We start from the raw sequence: 19,125 nt of genomic DNA, 5'->3' as shown, positions 1-19,125 counted from the left end.
ATCCATATTACCTGTAGCCCCCAAGTCTTGAACAAAACAAAGTTATGGTTTAAGACTTGCTTCAATATCAATACTACCACTTTTGAAGAAATCCATGTTGTTCATCCCAGTCATTAGTAAAAACTGAACACTCCATATTATGTAGCCCCCAAGTGTCGGGTTGTCATGCTTGCAGCAACCAGGGACTTGAAATTGCCTTATACTCATAAAACTTCAACCAGTGTAGCCCCCAAGGGCCGGGTCATTTATGCAATAATGAGCAGGGACTTTGTAAATATAATCATGTAGATTTGAGCAATGATGTGTAGCCCCCAAGGGCCGGCTCAGTAAGATAATATTGAGGTGGGACTTGATATATACTTCAATAAAAATAACACCATATGATGTAACCCTCATCATGGGACTTGAACCTACGTCCATAAGGTTAAGAGCCTTGTGCTTTACCAACTGAGCAGTGGACTCTTCAATATAATGAATAAAAAGCTTTGTACCTTCAATTGTTGACAGGAGCAATTGGTAGCCCCCAAGGGCCGACTCATTATAATGTGATGAGTCGGGTCTTCAATAATATGAGCAGAGAATGACTTTTCATTAGCCCCTAAGTATCATGGTGCATGCTTGCAGCGACATGAGACTTGTGTATTTGATGTAATCTCAACTTAAATAATGTAGCCCCCAAGTGCCGGGTCGTAAGCCTGCAGCGACTCGGGACTATTCCCTCCATTGTAGAATAAATCATATCCATTGATAAAATAATAGCCATTGCGCTGAAGCGACTTTAGAAACCTCAATCATAATATTGGTTATTGATAACCATAATAAAAATCCAGCCATGTTGGATATTCAATATAATATAATCCAATGATTTATAAGCGCATGATTCCAATGATTTGACCGTGTTCCACCAATTTGTAATTGACAGTTTGAAACGGATTAACAATGTCGGTTTAAAAACGCAACAAAAATCAAATAACAGTTATGAAAAAATATGGAAGCAAAAGCAATGATAAAAACCATTTGCAAAAATATGCTATACTGAGCTGATCAGATGGTATTACCATGGTCGGACAAGACCAAGCCCCCAATAGGAGTGACAATGATTCAAGTCAGCCAGGTCCCCAAATGATTCGTGGCATATATGCCAGATCAAGAGGCGTGGCAATGGTTCGGGTTCGACCAAGCCCCCAAGTGATTTTGTGGCCTTAGGCCGACCAAGAGGCGTGACTGGTTCAGACTTGACCATGTCCCCAAGTGATCTGGTGGCTGTCGCCTATCAAAAGGTGTCGCGTTGGTTCAGACACGACCAAGGCCCCCAGTGATGTATAAAAAGCAAATGTCAAGGGGTAAACCGGAGTCCGCTTTAAAAACGGAGCCACTCCATGTAACCACGCATGATAAGAAAGACAGAGACCCCGCTTTATGAAGCAGAAGCCCCCATGTGATCAATAATATGTTAGGCCAATAAGGCAGGATGCCCATGTTTGAACCGCACATCATGGCAGCAGGTCCTCTTCGGTAATTTTTAACTTTTTTGCAAGAGATAAATTCTTCTTGAACCGGGATCTTGAACCGGATAGTGAGAGCTTCAAAGCTTTGTGGGAGAACAGACGTCCCTTAAACAGGATTGCAAACCGGAATCTTCATTTTCAGTCGGAAATTTTCTGACGGCCTTTCAACTCGAACTTGCGAGAAATTAATTCCTTTTTGAACCGGACATTGCTAAACCGGATTTGAGAGCTTCAAAGCTTCGTGCGAGACAAATTCCCCTTGAACCGGATTGTAAATCGGATATTTGAGAGCTTCAGTGAGACTGACTTCCCTTGAACCGGATTGTAAACCGGAATCCTTTCTGATGATCCGGAACTTCTTCATTGAGCCGGGATTTTGTAACTGTCATATACTTTCTAAGCCGGAAATTTTCTGACGGCCTTCAAATAATAGTAGCCTCCGGGACCGGGTTATCCTTCCCTCCATCGTCATGGGGTTCTTAAATTTGCTGAAATTGGCAATATTCGCTGAGTCATGTCATCGTAGCCCCCGAGTCTAAAAGGTGACTCGAGGAGTTGGCTTGAGACTCTCCATATTTGACCGTGATATAAACCGGCATAACTTGTATATCATTGGCGTTGATAACACGATGTGAATCCATAGAAGGTTGAGGTGACTGCGGCGGGTTGTAAATGATCCCATATAAGCCGTGTCAGCAACTCGGCCAATGGTTCCTTCCAACTGGCGATTTGAAGTTAATCAAAACTGTAGTGGCGGCGATTTGTGCGCCCAATAACCAGCTCATGCAGACAGGTGCGGCCCAGTATGTTGATGTAGACTAGGCCGCGAGAGACGGACGGAAAATACGACCGCAACATCAGAGGCCGCACAGACAGATGAGTCAGTCGCGGCGTTGTAAACCGGTTCGGACGGGCGAGTTGATGTAAACCGGGCCATAAGGGCGGCGTCTTGCACGCGTCCATTCACCGTGTAATGTGGAACGGACGAACACCGGGCAGGACGTTGCCAGCGCGTGCTTCGTACCCATGGTATAAACCACGTTTATAATGAATAATTTTCCTGCATACAATATTGCAGACCAAGACAAAGATAAACTGCTCTTTGACAAAAATAATATGCACTAATAAAATATATATTAGATGGATATCACCTGATGTGTTAGGCCAGAAATTATCCGCCATGGAGTTGATGATCACCATAGTGATGCTAAAATTAATCACGGCCGAGTCGGCCAGACGAGCAGACGGATGATCCGGCCGTGGTTTTGTAAACCGGTGCGGACGAGCAAGTTGTCCTCTGTGTTGTAAACCGGCGCGGACGCATGAACCTGTGGCCAGGGTGGACGGGCGAGTCGTCCGTGGTGCTGTAAGGTGGTATGGACGGGCGAGTTGGCCGGCGCGTTGATGTAAACTGGACTACGGGGGCGGCGGTTTGTGTTCCGGTTCATCAGTGTGATATGCGCAGATGCCGGTGTAGAACAGCTAACGCGTGTCGGCCATGGTAGAGCATCACTTTTATAGCGAACACTTGTCCTGTATAAAAAGATATAGGCCAGAGTAATTGTTCTCTTAAGGAAAACAATATGTAATATAAAAAACATACCGGATGAATTTCACCTGATATTTATCCACCGCGAAGTCGATGATCACCGCGGTGAAGCTGAAATCAATCACGGTTGAATCGGCTGCGAAAGCAGACAAATGATCCGGCCGCGGTGTTGTAAGCCGGTGCAGATGGGTGAATTAATTGCAGGCGCGATAAGCCACGCAAACGGCGAGTCAATCGCGGGCGCGGTCTCGGCAAGTTGACGTAGACCGAACTGCATAGGCGGCAACTTGCACACACCCGTTCAACAGCAAGCAGGCGCAGACGCCGGTGCGTGATAATACTAAAGCACCCTCCATAGGCATAGTATAGCACCACCTTTTTTATAATAATTGTCCCCTTGATCTCTATCAAGTGCTCAAGGTGCCCAAGAACTCCGTTTGGTCCATCAAGGGTGAATTATACCCAGCACAAATTGAAAAATTTGACACTTCAGATACCAGGTAAATGTCAACTTGCTTGCTTGATAAGGAAGCATGTGTTGTGATAAATCCGCTGCTTCTTCCCATCAGCTCCACTTATCTTCAAATTTTCTCTTCTGGAACTTGGCATGTACTGCATCAGGTCCAGCATGAATCCCATTCCCACTTAATGCAAAGAGCATGTTTTAAACCTCCTGCCTGGATGCCCTTGACAATATCCGAAATACTTGCCCGTCATGAGAAACTCCTAGGAAGCTGCCATCAGTAAGATTGATATTTTGAACATGTCTTTTAAGCAGTGCTTCCGCTAAATGATCTTCAATAAACCCGTGGAAACCATGTTGTACCACAACAATGTTTTTCACTCCGTTTTTCAAGCGTAAGCACAATTTGCCGGGTGATATTATTGAAACCAGTGCAAAAATCCGCCGCAGGTTACGCTTCCAACCTTTACTCACTGATGGTTCAAAATGTATTTACATAAGGAGTCCTGCCCGGTATACCCATTATTAATTCAACCCAGCTGTAATCAGGGTTAGTTCAGCTCCAGTAGACATTGGTGAAGGCAAACTTGATAACCTGCGAAAGTACTCAGCGAGGCGGCCACAACGAAGATGGGTCAACAAAACGACGGCTCACGGCAGCATGGTGGCTCAGCGGACGAGCGGCGTCTCAGCGGCCGGCGGCTCAAGGCCAGGGTTTCGGAGGCCAGAGCAGTTTCGACAGCGAAGCATGGTAGAGGCGGGATGATTTGCAGCGATCGAAGCAAGACCGTGGGTGGTTGGTTTCGAAGCGTGCCGGCATTGTGGAAACAGATAGCGAAAGCGGGTTGACGACGCACCAGAAAAACGGCGAGAAGAAACGAGACCCGGCAGCTGAGGTGACCCGGCGAGGAGGGTGACGGTGAAAGGCGGGAGCAGTCGCAGGTTACTGCTGCGGTGAGGGCAGCGGACGCGACTTGGTCTGCGTGGTGTTGATGCCGGCGAGGAAAAAATCCGCAGTAGAAGGATCCAGGCGGCTTGACGGCCATAGCGGACACCGGCCACAAAGACGATGGCAGAGCGCCGGAGGTTGATCCCAGGCAGGCAGCTCGGAGGTGACTTGATGCGGAGGCGGCTTTAACAACGCCGGTGAGGGGAGATTGCAGCGGCGGCCAAGGCGCGGCTCATGACGAAGGAGCAATGAGGTGAGCCAACGACGTTTGTTTTGGAAGAATCCGTCGTGGCGTCTTTCAGGTCGTGGTCCCTTGGCGGTCGCAGGTGCAGTTGCAGGTTCAGTTGCGGATGAGGCGGATGGCTCTGTGCGCTAAGGCAGGACGGGTCAGTGAAGGCGTGTTGCGGGAGGAGTCCGAGCCCATGGACCATCCGTGTCCGGGTCGCAAACCCCCTTTTTTCCGTATTCCTGCCAGTCTTGACCGTAGCAAAAAACCATCCGTCCTCGGATCGATGCACTGAAGACTCGCGTGTGGTGGCGCACATGACACAGCCCTAACTTTTGTTGAATCTAATCTCGCGTATCCCGTTCTGAAAGCACGACCTTGATCAGATCACAATGAATTTGTCGACGTTGCTTCAATGTTGCCGTAGATCCTTTTGTACCGTCTCTTGTTACTCCAGCAGGTCATAATCTTCTCGATCCTTAAGATAGATCCCTTCAAGAACTCAACACCACCGTGCGCGGGCCCCACGGTGGGCGCCAACTGTCGTAGAATTGTCACGGCAGATGTCCTTAGTGTCAGGACTTAGTTGCGAGGCCAACGCATCTATGTGGTAGCTTGAGAGGGGTTGAGCGGAACCGAGAGACGCAACACACAAGACGAGGATTTAGACAGCTTCGGGCCCCGGGAAACATCATCCGGTAAAAATCCTACATGCTGTTTGAGGCTAGGTCTCATTATCATCACGAGGGAGTCCCCGGTAAACCGGCTCTCCTCTAGTTGTGTCTAGCCCTAAGATTGTTTCTTCTTTTTCCTCCCCTCTTTGGGGAGCCCTGCCCCTCCTTATATATGTTGAAGGGGCGGTTTACATGTGGAGTCCTATTAGGATTAGGACTAGTCTATCTCTAATACGAACCGGATACAAGTCCTGGTCTTAACTCCTTGTAAGGTAAATATTCGTCATGCCTTTCTCCTTAAACCGGCCCACCATAGTATGAATCGGCCTTCATGAACCGCCTATTGGGCCACCGGGTCTTGTCGTTCTTCTGACCCGCCTGCCGGATTACCAATGAACCGTAAACCGCCAGGCCCAAACGGGTCGCCAGTAACTCGCCAAGTGTCAGCAGGGCCTTCAGATAAACCGCCAAGTCCGGCCGGGTTAACTTCCGGCCGGTTTACGCCGCGGGGTATATCCCCGACAGTACCCATTTAGTAATGGGTCCTTTGATGTTAGTAACAAGGGTCTTAGGAGCCCAAATAGACCATTCAATGTACTCATAAGGAGAACCAACAAATTTAGCATAAACATGCCCATCACTAGCACGGCATAACACATAAGAAGGGTTAAAGTCATTGGCTTTGTTGGAGTAGGTGGTTTTGCCCTTTTTGACATCAACACCCTTCACATTTTTCTTCTTCTCCTTAGTAGCACCCTCTCCCTCTTTCATGAAGGTTTGCTTGAGAGGAGGAGGTCGTTTGGTCTTGTCGTTCTTCTTCTTGTTCTTGGACTTGGGTGCGAACCCAATTCCCTCCTTTGCCACAACTTCCTTTTGATTGCTCAAAAGGTCATTGAGGTTCTTCTCACCTTGAATACATGTCACAAGGCCTTTCTCAAGTTGATACTTCAACTTGGCATTCTCCTCCACAAGATGCACATGCTCACAACACGGGTTAGTGGCATATGCATTATCAATTAATACCATATGAGGAAAGGTGGCCTTTTCCTTGGTTAGCTTAACTTGGAGTTGAGCATGAGACTCCTTGAGGTTAGCGTGATCACCCTTCAAGACCTTGTGGGCCTTGTCAAGTACATCAAACTCCTCCTTGAGTCTAGCATAATCAACCCCAAGTTTAGCCTTGTCGGAAGTTAGCACACGAGACACAACAAGAGCATGATCAAGATCTTTCTTTAACTTAGCATGGTCATCGTTGTGTGACTCCTCAAGAGCCAAACGATGCCCACGCTCTTCCTCAAGAGCATTACAGAGATCCGATATCTCATCGGCATAGTCACGACTATGACCTTCCATCTTAGAGATGGTTTCTTAGTGAGGCTCGATCATGTCATTGGCTTCACCAAGTTGTTCCAAGAGAGCAACAAAGTGCTTCTTGGATTTGCCCTTGAGCTTACTCATAAATGACTCAAATTCATTCACATCCTCATTAGACCCCTCATGTTCATCAATGCAACCCGTCAAAGAGGGATTAGTAATGATGGTGGTTTTGATGTTGGGGGTTACCTTGTTAGAGGCTTTGGCCATGAGGCACTTGGCGGTGATGTTCTCGTTAGGTGAACCGAAGAGAGACATCCGGGGAGTTGTGGCAATGGCAACGGATGCCATGGCCATTGCTTCACCATCTTCATCATCATCGTCATCCTCATGGTATTCTTCTTGAACCACCAACCCACGAGTAGGAGTCTTTTTGGTGAAGTTGTTCTTGTTGGGGAAGGACTTGGCTTTGTCTTTTCGGATAAGCTTGCCACCATTGTATTCCCGCTTCTCGTAAGGAATCCGCAACGAAATGGATCACATTGCCACAGTTGTAACATGTTCTTACTCGTTGCTTGCCCTTGAAGCCACTTGAGTTGGTCTTGTTGAAATTTGGCCTTGAGTTCTTCTTGCTCCAAAATTGTCTTGAAGCAAGAACCATGTGCTCATGATAATCATATTTCGTATCTTCGGGGTTGCTCTCCTCATCCTCCTCTTCTTCCTCTTCTTCCACAATAACCTTGGCCTTCAAGGCAAGGTTGGGCTTCTTTGCCCTTTGAGAGCAGAGCACCGCGTTGTCAGCGGTCTTGTCCAAGATGCTCATTGCAACGAACTCACCCAACACTTCACTTGAGGTCATGGAGTGGAAGTCCGGTCTTTGACGAGTGACGGAGGACATGGCCTTGTTGTAGGGCATCATGGCCTTGAGGAACTTGCACTTGATCCAATTGTCATCCGTGTCCTTGCTCCCATGATCTCGGAGTGAGACCGCGAGTTTGGTCACTCTTTGAAAGAGCTCACGAGGTTCTTCATCTTCTTTCATTGCAAACTCGTCGGCTTCATCTTGCACCACTTCATAGTTGGAGCATTGAATGCTTGCACTTCTCCGATAGAGAGACACAACGCATTGCCATGCGTCTTTGGCCATGGCATGGGGTCTAAGATGAGGGAGATCTTCGGGGAGGATAGCATCTTGGATGATGAAGAGAGCATTCTCATTGAATTGATTATCCACTGCTTCTCTAGGGATGAAGTTGCTCTGGTCATGTGGATAGAAACCTTCTTCAATGATTCTCCAAAGGTTAGTATTCACATGATTTAAATGACGCTTGAAGCGATACACCCAAGAATCAGAATCCTCATTTTTCACAATCTTAGGAGGAGGACCGGCATGATTTAAATGAGTAGAGGGAATCAGTCCTCCATAAGTTGGAGGTTCCACATGGGCAAAGATGCCAGTGCCATTTCTACCACTAGTAGAAGGACCCTTCTCACTATTAGCTTCCCCCTTGTCGGAGTTAGCATCCGTCACCTTGTTAGTGGGATCACCCACTTTCAACGGCAAGGTAGGTAGTTTAAGTCCTTCTAAGAATTTATTAAACATGCTTTCAACCGTGGTAGTCATTGAGGTTTTCAATGTGTCCAAGGCCACATTGAATTCCTCACGGGACACTGTGGTTTCCCCATCACCCGTAGACGAGATCGGATTCACACCGGAGTGCTCCTCCTCCCCACCGTCTACGGTGTCAACCATACTCTTCGGACGACAAAGTCCTTAATAAAGAGACGAGGCTCTGATACCAATTGAAAGGATCGATATAGTTGACTAGGGGGGGGGGTGAATAGGCAACTAAAATTTTTAGCTTTTCTTTACCAAATTCAACTTTTCATCAAAGTAGGTTGTCTAGATATGCAACTAGGTGAACAACCTATATGATGCAACAACAACAAGCACACAAGCAAGCAAGGGATATAACACAAGTAAGCTAGTAAAAGTAAAGGCGCGAGATAACCAAGAGTGGAGCCGATGGAGACGAGGATGTGTTACCGAAGTTCCTTCCTTTTGAGGGGAAGTACGTCTCCGTTAGAGCGGTGTGGAGGCACAATGCTCCCCAAGAAGCCACTAGGGCAACCGTATTCTCCTCACGCCCTCACACAATGCGAGATGTCGTGATTCCACTATTGGTGCCCTTGAAGGCGGTGACTGAACCTTTACAAACAAGGTTGGGGCAATCTCCACAACTTAATTGGAGGCTCCCAACGACACCACGAAGCTTCACCACAATGGACTATGGCTCCGAGGTGACCTCAACCGTCTAGGGTGCTCAAACACCCAGGAGTAACAAGATCCGCTAGGGATTAGTGGGAGGAATCAAATTTCTCTTGGTGGAAGTGTAGATCGGGGCCTTCTCAACCAATCCCGAGCAAATCAACAAGTTTGATTGGCTAGGGAGAGAGATCGGGCAAAAATGGAGCTAGGAGCAACAATGGAGCTTAGGGATGGAAGAGGTGAGTCTTCTTGGAGAAGAAGACCCCCTTATATAGTGGGGGAACAAATCCAACCGTTACCCACCACTCAGCCCGCGACCCGCGGTACTACCGCACCACAGGAGCGGTACTACCGCACGGGCCTACGGTACTACCGCGGCGGACCGCGGTACTACCGTGGGCGCGGCAGAACGTGGACATGAACAGATGAGCATAGACAGGGCATGGTAGAACCGCAGGCGTGGTACTACCGCGGCCCTATGCGGTACTACCATAGGGTAGCCACAGTTCAGGCACGGTAGGCGTAGATGTAAAAAATTACATCCGTGCCTACCTCCGCTGAGATTTTATCAGTGTGAAAATCCGACACAGTACTACCGCGCCCAGGGGTGCGGTACTACCGTGAAGGGTGTGGATGTAAAAAATTACATCCGCCCCTACCTCTGCTCCTGTTGTTGCACTTGGCCATGCGACACGGTACTACCGCGCCGCAGCCCAGTACTACCACATAGGGCGCGGATGTAAAAAATTACATCCGCCCCTACTGCCGCTTGAGCAGCGACGCCAGGCCAGACCTCACGGTACTACCGCTCCGGAGGAGCGGTACTACCTTGGAAGCCCGTGGTACTACCGTGCCGCAGCCCGGTACTACCGCTGGCTCCTGCGGTAGTACCGCTCAGAGAAGCAGTACTACCGCCAGCCTGAGAAGAGCAACTCGGAGTCCTTCATTTCGTAGAGACAAGGTGAGACGGAGGAGAACTCCAGAGAGCCAAAGGAAAGGTGGTGCAAAAGGGACGTGTACGTGAGATTCCACCCAAACCTTTCCAAAGTGAACCCCCTCTTAATAGTACGGCTTTCCTACGACTCAACTCCACCAAAAAGAACCGTAGAGAAACGCCATCTTCAATAATCTTCGAGGGGCAGCAAATCGTCTTGTGTTTAGTCATGATATATCTGAAAAGCTCAGTACACACGATTAGTCCGCAAAGGCATTATCATCAATCACCAAAACTACTAAGGGACAAGGATGCCCTTACAATGAGTCATGAATAATATCGCAGGGTAATACGGCTTCAGCGCCGTACACCATAAAGAAAGGTGTGTATCCGGTCGTTCGATTGGGCGTCGTCCGGAGTCCCCAGAGTACGGAATCGAGTTCCTCAACCCAGTGCTTATCTGATTCTCATAAAGAGCGCATGAGTCTTGGTTTAATACCACTCATGATCTGACCATTGGCCCGTTCGACTTGGTTTAATACGGATGCATAGTCGAGTTTAATGCCCAACTTAGCGCACCAGGTTTTCACCTCATCAGCTATGAAGTTAGAGCCATTGTCAGTAATGATACTGTGCGGGACACCATAACAGTGGACTACGCCTGATATAAAATCGATCACTGGTCTGGCCTCAGCTGTTTTAACTGGTTTGGCTTCGATCCATTTAGTGAATTTATCCACCATGACCAGTAAGTATTTCTTTTTGTGGCTTCCCCCTTTAAGGGGTCCTACCATGTCAAGACCCCAGACCGCAAAGGGCGAAGTAATGGGGATTGTTCTTAATGTGCTGGGAGGCATGTGGTTTTGATTGGCGAAGAGTTGACAACCCACACAATGTTGGACAAGGTCTTGAGCGTCAGCTCAAGCTGTAGGCCAGAAAAAGCCTGTCCGGAATGCCTTGTTTACAAGGGCGCGAGCTGCAGCATGATGACCGCCAAGACCGGCATGTATATCTGCCAAGAGCTGCCTTCCCTCCTCTTCGGAGATACACCTTTGAAGGACTTCGCTTGTACTTCTTTTATATAGTTTGCCTTCGTGTACTTTGAAGGCTTTGGAGCGTCGAACTATGCATCGCGCTACATTTTGATCGTCGGGCAGCTCTTGCCTGTTAAAGTAGGCCAAGTAAGGTTCGGTCCAAGGGGCGATAACAACCATGATCTCATGAGCATAGGGTGTTATCTCGATGTCTGAACCCCCGACATTGTCCACATTGTGTTAGGCGGTTGGGGGTGTGATCAGTTCTGCACTACCCTCGTTGCTCTCACCTTGCCACACCACATATGGCTTAAAGAGCCATTCCACAAAGGTGTTGGGTGGCACGGGGTCGCGTTTAGCGCCCATACGAGCAATGATGTCGGCTGCCTGATTGCTTTCCCGGGCGACATGGTGGAACTCAAGTCCGTCGAACTGAGCTGACATTTTCAATATGGCATTTTGGTATGCCATCATTTTTGGGTCCTTTGCATCGAACTCTCCGTTCACCTGTGAAATTGCGAGGTTTGAATCCCCGCGCACCTCCAAGCATTGTATGCCCATGGAGACAGCCATACGAAGACCATGCAGTAGCGCCTCGTATTTGGCTGCATTATTAGAGTCAGTATACATGATTTGCAATACGTAGCGGAGTGTGTCCCCAGTGGGGGATGTGAGGATTACGCCGGTCCCCAGTCCGACTAGCATTTTGGAGCCATCAAAGTACATGACCCAATTAGAGTAGGAGTTGTACTCTTTAGGGAGTTCGGCTTCCGTCCATTCGGCTATACAGCCGGCCAACACCTGGGATTTAATAGCCCGGCATGGCTTGTATATGATTTCGAACGGTAATAGCTCGATGGCCCACTTTGCTATGCGGCCAGTGGCGTCCATGTTATTAATGATGTCATTCAGTGGCACCTCAGATGCCACTGTGATAGAACACTCTTGAAAGTAGTGTTGAAGTTTGCGAGATGCCATACAGATTGTGTAGGCTATATTCTGATAGTGCATGTATCGGGATTTGCAAGGTGTAAGGACCTCCGATACATAGTAAACAGGCTTTTGAGTGGGGATTTTATGTCCCTCCTCCCCTCGCTCGATGGCGAGGATGGCGCTTACTACTTGGTTGGTTGCTGCAATGTATAATAACATAGGCTCTCCAACGCCAGGTGCAGCCAAGATTGGGTTGCTTGCGAGAAGGGCTTTTATTTCTTCCAATCCGGCTGTGGCTGCGTCCTCCACTGGAAGTTATCTGTACGACGCAGTAGCTTGTATAATGGCAATGCCTTTTCTCCTAATTTGGAGATAAATCGACTCAAAGCCGCTACACTTCCAGCTAATTTCTATACCTGTTTTAGGTCTGTTGGCGTGGCCAATTGTGACAGGGCTCAGATTGTTGCTGGGTTCGCCTCAATTCATGTACGGGAAACAATGAACCCCAGCAACTTTCCGGCTGGAACTCCGAAGACACCTTTTTCCGGATTAAGTCGGATGTCGTATGTTCGGAGATTGTCGAAGGTAAGGTGGAGATCATCCACCAGTGACTCGACGTGTTTTGTTTTAATGACCACATCGCCCACATACGCTTCGGCTGTTTTTCCTATTTGTTTTTCCAGGCATGTTTGAATCATGTGCTGGTAGGTAGCCCCAGCATTCTTGAGTTCGAAGGGCATAGTGTTGAAGCAGAAGGGACAGTAAGAGGTGATGGATGCGGTTGCAGCCTGGTCCGATTCCTTCATCCTGATCTGATGGTATCCGGAATAGGCATCGAGGAAACAGAGTGAATCGTGTCCTTCAGTTGCGTCAATAATTTGGTCAATGTGGGGCAATGGGAAAGGATCTTTAGGGCATGCCTTGTTGAGGTCCTTAAAGTCGACGCACAAGCGCCAGGATTTGTCCTTTTTGGGGACCATAACCAGATTGGCTAGCCAATCCGGATGTTTGATTTCCCTAATGAACCCAACCTCTAGTAACTTGGCTAGCTCTTCTCCCATAGCTTGACGTTTGGGTTTGGAGAATCTCCGTAGTGTCTGCTTCACGGGCTTAAATCCCTTGATTATATTGAGACTGTGTTCAACCAGTCTTCGTGGGATGCTGGGCATATATGAAGGATGCCAGGCGAAGATATCCCAATTCTCGTGTAAGAATGCGCGTAGGGCAGCGTCCACTGTCAGATCCAGCTATGCCCCGATGGATGTTGTTTTATTGGGGTCCGTCAGGTGTACCTGGAATTTTACTATTACCTCGGCTAGCTTGAAAGAGGTGGACTTGGATCTTTTATCAAGGATCACGTTGTTCCTATCCACCGTAGTTCGTAGGGTGGTTAATTCTTCTGCCGCTAGGGCTTCAGACAGTTCCTCCAGGGCCAAGGATGCAGTTTTGTTTTCGGCACAGAGAGCTTCGTCCGGGTCGCTTGAGATTGAGATGATTCTATTAGGGCCAGGCATTTTGAGCTTCATGTACCCGTAATGGGGTATGGCTTGAAAGCGCGAGAAGGCGTCTCAGCCGAGGATAGCATGATACCCACTGTTAAAGGGGACCACATGGAAGAGCAGCTCTTCGGATCTATAGTTCTCAGGTGTGCCGAACACCACATCCAGCTTGATTTTTCCTGAGTAGTGTGCCTCTCGACTTGGGATAATACCTCGAAAGGTGGTGTTACTTTGCTCGATGCGTGACCTATCCATATGTATTTTATCGAGTGTGTCCTCATAGATGAGGTTGAGTCCACTACCGTCATCCATGAGCACTTTGGTTAGCCGGAAACCATCTACGATGGGGTTTAACACCAAGGCGGTAGGTGCTCGGACGGACCGAGCCTTTGGTTCATCTTCGACCGTAAAGGTTATTGCCGTGCCATTCCATGGGCCCAGTGCGATAACCTGATGGACTTCGGCAAGGTCGCGGAGCACCCGTTTGCGTCGGTTGTTAGAGGAAAAAGTCTCAAAGACTGTCAGGACATTAAGATTGTCCTTCTCCGGTGAATATCCTCCTGTGGTTGTGTTGAGGATTGACTCCCCACTTTTTGCTACCCGTCGGAGTACCCAACATGCCCGGAGGCTATGGGTTGAGACTATTTGCGGAGTAGTATGGATCGGGTAGGGTTTGTCCAATAATTCATCAAGAATGGACCTATGTCCCGTGAAGGGCTTGTTCTTCCTACCCGCAGCCCGATTGTCGGGTGACCCATCGGGGTATATTCTTTTAGCCCGGGCCGCACTCTACGTTGAGGTGGGGGGCTCCAGTTGAGGTTTCTGGGCCCGCCATATGCTTTCCATGGCACAGTACTTTTGTACTACCTGTGATAACTTCGTGAAGCTCTGTATGTGGCGGCGGTCGAGGGCATTCAATATCCCTTCATTTGTGTAGTTACGGTGGAAGACCAAAACTACGTCATCATCCGAACAGTCCTTGATCTTGTTTCTAACAAGCAGGAATCTGGCCCAAAAGTGGTGGACCGTTTTCCGGGGCTGCTGCCGTACATACATCAGGTCATATATATCTGGAGGACCTGAGTTGCTTGGAGAGTATAGATTGTGGTGGGTGTCGGTGTCAAAACTGGCGGATCTTGGGTAGGGGGTCCCGAACTGTGCGTCTAAGGCTAATGGTAACAGGAGGCGGGGGACATAATGTTTACCCATGTTCGGGCCCTCTCTATGGAGGTAATACCCTACTTCCTGCTTGATGGATCTTGATGATATGAGTATTACAAGAGTTGATCTAGCACGAGATCGTAGAGGCTAAACCCTAGAATCTAGCCTATGATTATGATTGTTGTTGTCCTACGGACTAAACCCTCTAGTTTATATAGACACCGGAGGGGGCTAGGGTTACATAGAGTCGGTTACAGAGAAGGAAATCTACATGTCTGAATTGCCAAGCTTGCCTTCCACACAAAGGAGAGTCCCACCCGGACACGGGACGAAGTCTTCAATCTTGTATCTTCATAGTCCAACAGTCCGGCACAAGTATATAGTCCGGCTGTCCGAGGACCCCCTAATCCAGGACTCCCTTAGTAGCCCCTGAACCAGGCTTCAATGACGATGAGTCCAGCACGCAGATTGTCTTCGACATTGCAAGGCGGGTTGTTCTCCAAATCCCAGAGTACCTGTTGTAACGAGCAGTGTCTGGCTTCCCATTAATGTTGCACTCCTCGACTTCTGTACCTTAATAATGGCAGTCTCCATGTGTCGAGCGAATGCGAGAAGTCGGTGCATTTTTACATTTGCCACCCTGACCATGTAAGTAAATCGTCTATTAAAGAGACGAGGATCCTCAGATACAAATCACACCATCTTCCCCAAGCGAGGATTCATCAGAGCGCGCCCGAAAAAACCATCCCATCATGGTCGGCCACCACCGCTCCTCCTCTCGCTCCCATGGTGCTAAGCCAAGTGATTGGGTGAAGTGCACCGTATCCCATGGCTAGTTGGGGGAGTTGCAGACCCAGGGGTTTCTCCTGCCTGCATATCTTGTCCCCATTCGAGCCGGATTAGCCACTTATGATGGCGGGGAGCAAGCAGGGAGTTTCCCCAACCCATCCCGGGGGGAGCGAGTATGCCTTGTCCCTTACTTGTTGAGGGGCCTCGGATTTCCAATCCATCCGTTCCTCTGCGGGATCCTGGAGTATTACAGCCTCCAGCTGCATAACTTCACTCCTGCCTCCATACTGCACATCATAGGTTATGTCGCCCTTTGTGAGCTATTTCTGGGTTGCGAAGCTCATTTCGAGCTATGGAAGAGGCTGTTCTACCTCATCCCTCGCAATCAGGTGGGATCAATATACCAAGTGGGTGGAGCCGAAATATGGCGCATCGCCGGGACCGGATACCTGTCCGGTACTCCGAAGAAGACATCTGAAGACTGGCCTTCGGAGTGGGTTTATATAGAGGACATCCCCCTTCCGGACCCTATCCGGATGGGTCTTCCTGAGTTTACCAATGCCCCATTGAAGAAACACCGCAAATGGCATCCCCGGAGCCCCCAGGAGGAAGATAGCAGAGAGGTCCTTTATCTGATGGGCAGGATAAAAACGCTGGCCAAATCTGGATTGACAATACTCGAGGTTATGTCAATATGCATAACGCGGGGGGTGCAGCCACTCTAGTATCGGGGGCGTCCCATGTGGCACTTCAATGGAGAGGATGATGCCACCCGCTGCGGTTGGAAAGGTCCGGACTCTGCCACCGTCCTGGCGAAAATATTGTTCGATTTGTATAAAGGAGAAGAAGAGGAGTTCATCCACATTAAGCCATAGGATGGATTTTCCATGTACAACCCCCCAGCTGGGTGAGCTGCCATCTTTTACTCAACTCTATTCATTCCCGCAGTCTTTCATCACAAATATTTACCTTGCTAGTTCATAGCAGGAACTATGAAGAGCTGTGAGGGAGGTCCACAACCCGCCTCCACAGCCAGAGGACCACAACCAGGCCCTCAACCCCGGACTTGAAGAAGATCCGGGCATATTTGTGGAGCTCGTCGACAGGATGTTTTACCAGGCAAGCTGTGACGGCACCTTAGTGGCCATCATTGCCGACTATCCTGGCCTACTCCCTGCATCATATGTAAGTAAAACTGGAGTCCTAACTTCCGAGAAGGATCCCTTCTTTACGCCTTACCCACCGCACACGTATTGCACTTTATAGGGAAGGCCATCGGGGCGTCGTGCCGAACCCGCGGCGACTCACCAACAAGGGGCGCCCAAGCCGGGTAGGCTTAAAAGGAAGGCGGTCAGGACCGAGACACCGTCACAGAGGTATGATTTAAAACCTGCTCCGTGATTATCGTCTTTGAAATATAACAATGTCCATTGTGCCCTGGCAGAAAGAGTACTCGTCGGACTGTGTCCGGAGATCCTGCCGGCCACGCTCCACCAGCTGGACTCCAGAATCGGCCTCAAGGGTGGAGGCTGACGTGGGGATAACGCCGGGCGGTCCTGATGACCCACAAGTGTAGGGGATCTATCGTAGTCCTTTCAATAAGTAAGAGTGTCGAACCCAACGAGGAGCACAAGGAAATAATAAGTGGTTTTTAGTAAGGTTTTCTCTGCAAGCATTGAAATTGTAGGTAATAGATAGTTTTGTGATAAGATAAATTGTAACGAGTAACAAGCAATGAAAGTAAATAAAAGTGCAGCAAGGTGGCCCAATCCTTTTGTAGTAAAGGATAAGCCTGGACAATTTCTTATAATGAAAAAAGAGCTCCCGAGGACACATGGGAATTATCGTCAAGCTAGTTTTCATCACGTTCATATGATTCGCGTTCGGTACTTTGATAATTTGATATGTGGGTGGACCGGTGCTTGGGTACTGCCCTTACTTGGACAAGCATCCCACTTATGATTAACCCCTATTGCAAGCATCCGCAACTACAAAAGAAGTATTAAGGTAAACCTAACCACAACATTAAACATATGGATCCAAATCAGCCCCTAATGAAGCAACGCATAAACTAGGGTTTAAGCTTCTGTCACTCTAGCAACCCAGCATCTACTTATTACTTCCCAATGCCTTCCTCTAGGCCCAAATAATGGTGAAGTGTCATGTAGTCGACGTTCACATAACACCACTAGAGGAAAGACAACATACATCTCATCAAAATATCGACCGAATACCAAATTCACATGAGTACTAATAGCAAGACTTCACCCATGTCCTCAGGAACAAACGTAACTACTCACAAAGCATATTCATGTTCATAATCAGGGGAGTAATAGTATGCATTAAGGATCTGAACATATGATCTTGCACCAAGTAAACCAATTAGCATCAACTACAAGGAGTAATCAACACTACTAGCAACCCACAGGTACCAATTTGTGGTTTGGATACAAGATTGGATACAAGAGATGAACTAGGGTTTTGAGAGGAGATGGTGCTGGTGAAGATGTTGATGGAGATTGACCCCCTCCCGATGAGAGGATCGTTGGTGATGACGATGGTGATGATTTCCCCCTCCCGGAGGGAAGTGTCCCCGGCAGAACAGCTCTGCCAGAGCTCTAGATTGGTTCCGCCAAGGTTCCGCCTCGTGGCGGCGGAGTTTCGTCCTGTAAGCTTGCCCACGATTTTTTCCAGGGTCAAAGCCTTCATATAGCAGAAGATGGACACCGGAGGGCCACCAGGGGGCCCAGGAGATAGGGGGTGCGCCCAGTAGGGGTGGGCGCGCCCCCCACCCTCCTGGCCAAGGTGTGGGCCCCTGAGGTGTTTCTTCCGCTCAATAATTCTTGTTAATTCCAAAAATAAGTTTCGTGGAGTTTCAGGATTTTTGGAGCAGTGCATAATAGGTTTCCGATGTTTGCTCCTTTTCCAGCCAGAATTCTAGCTGCCGGCATTCCCCCTCTTCATGGTAAACCTTGTAAAACAAGAGAGAATAGTCATAAGTATTGAGATATAATGTGTAATAACAACCCATAATGCAATAAATATTGATATAAAAGCATGATGCAAAAAGGACGTATCAGGCATTTCTTAACGTCTACTAATATTACCAATTTTTTGACATCCATCACAAGATAAGACAAACTTACGAGCATCTTTGAAGAGAGTAGGCCAATAAAAACCGGATTGCAATACCTTGTGTGCAGTTCTATCTCCAGCGTGGTGTCCTCCATATGATTCAGAGTGATACTTGCGTAGGATCTGTCCTGTTCATGCTTAGGTACAGAACGTCTAATAACACCATCTACTCCTTCTTTATAAAGGTGTGGGTCATCCCAGAAGTAATGTCTTAAATCATAAAAGAACTTTTTCTTTTGCTGGTATGTGAAACTAGGAGGTATAAATTTAGCAACAATGTAATTAGCATAATCAGCATACCAAGGAGCAGTACGAGAAGCATTAATGACCGCTAATTGTTCATCAGGAAAGCTATCATCAATAGGTAGTGGGTCATCAAGAACATTCTCTAACCTAGACAAGTTGTCTGCAACGGGGTTCTCAGCTCCCTTTCTATCAATAATATGCAAATAAAATTCTTGGAGCAAGAGAACCCATCTAATGAGTCTAGGCTTAGCATCTTTCTTTTCCATAAGATATTTAATAGCAGCATGATCAGTGTGAATAGTAACTTTGGAATCAACAATATAAGGTCTAAACTTATCACATGCAAACACAACTGCTAAGTATTCTTTTTCAGTAGTAGCATAATTTCTCTGGGTAGTATCAAGAGCCTTACTAGCATACTGAATAACATTTAATTTCTTAT

Source organism: Triticum dicoccoides, chromosome 1B (assembly GCF_002162155.2).
Source record: "Triticum dicoccoides isolate Atlit2015 ecotype Zavitan chromosome 1B, WEW_v2.0, whole genome shotgun sequence".
Lineage (NCBI taxonomy): Eukaryota > Viridiplantae > Streptophyta > Magnoliopsida > Poales > Poaceae > Triticum > Triticum dicoccoides.
Note: the sequence above shows the minus strand (reverse complement) of the source record.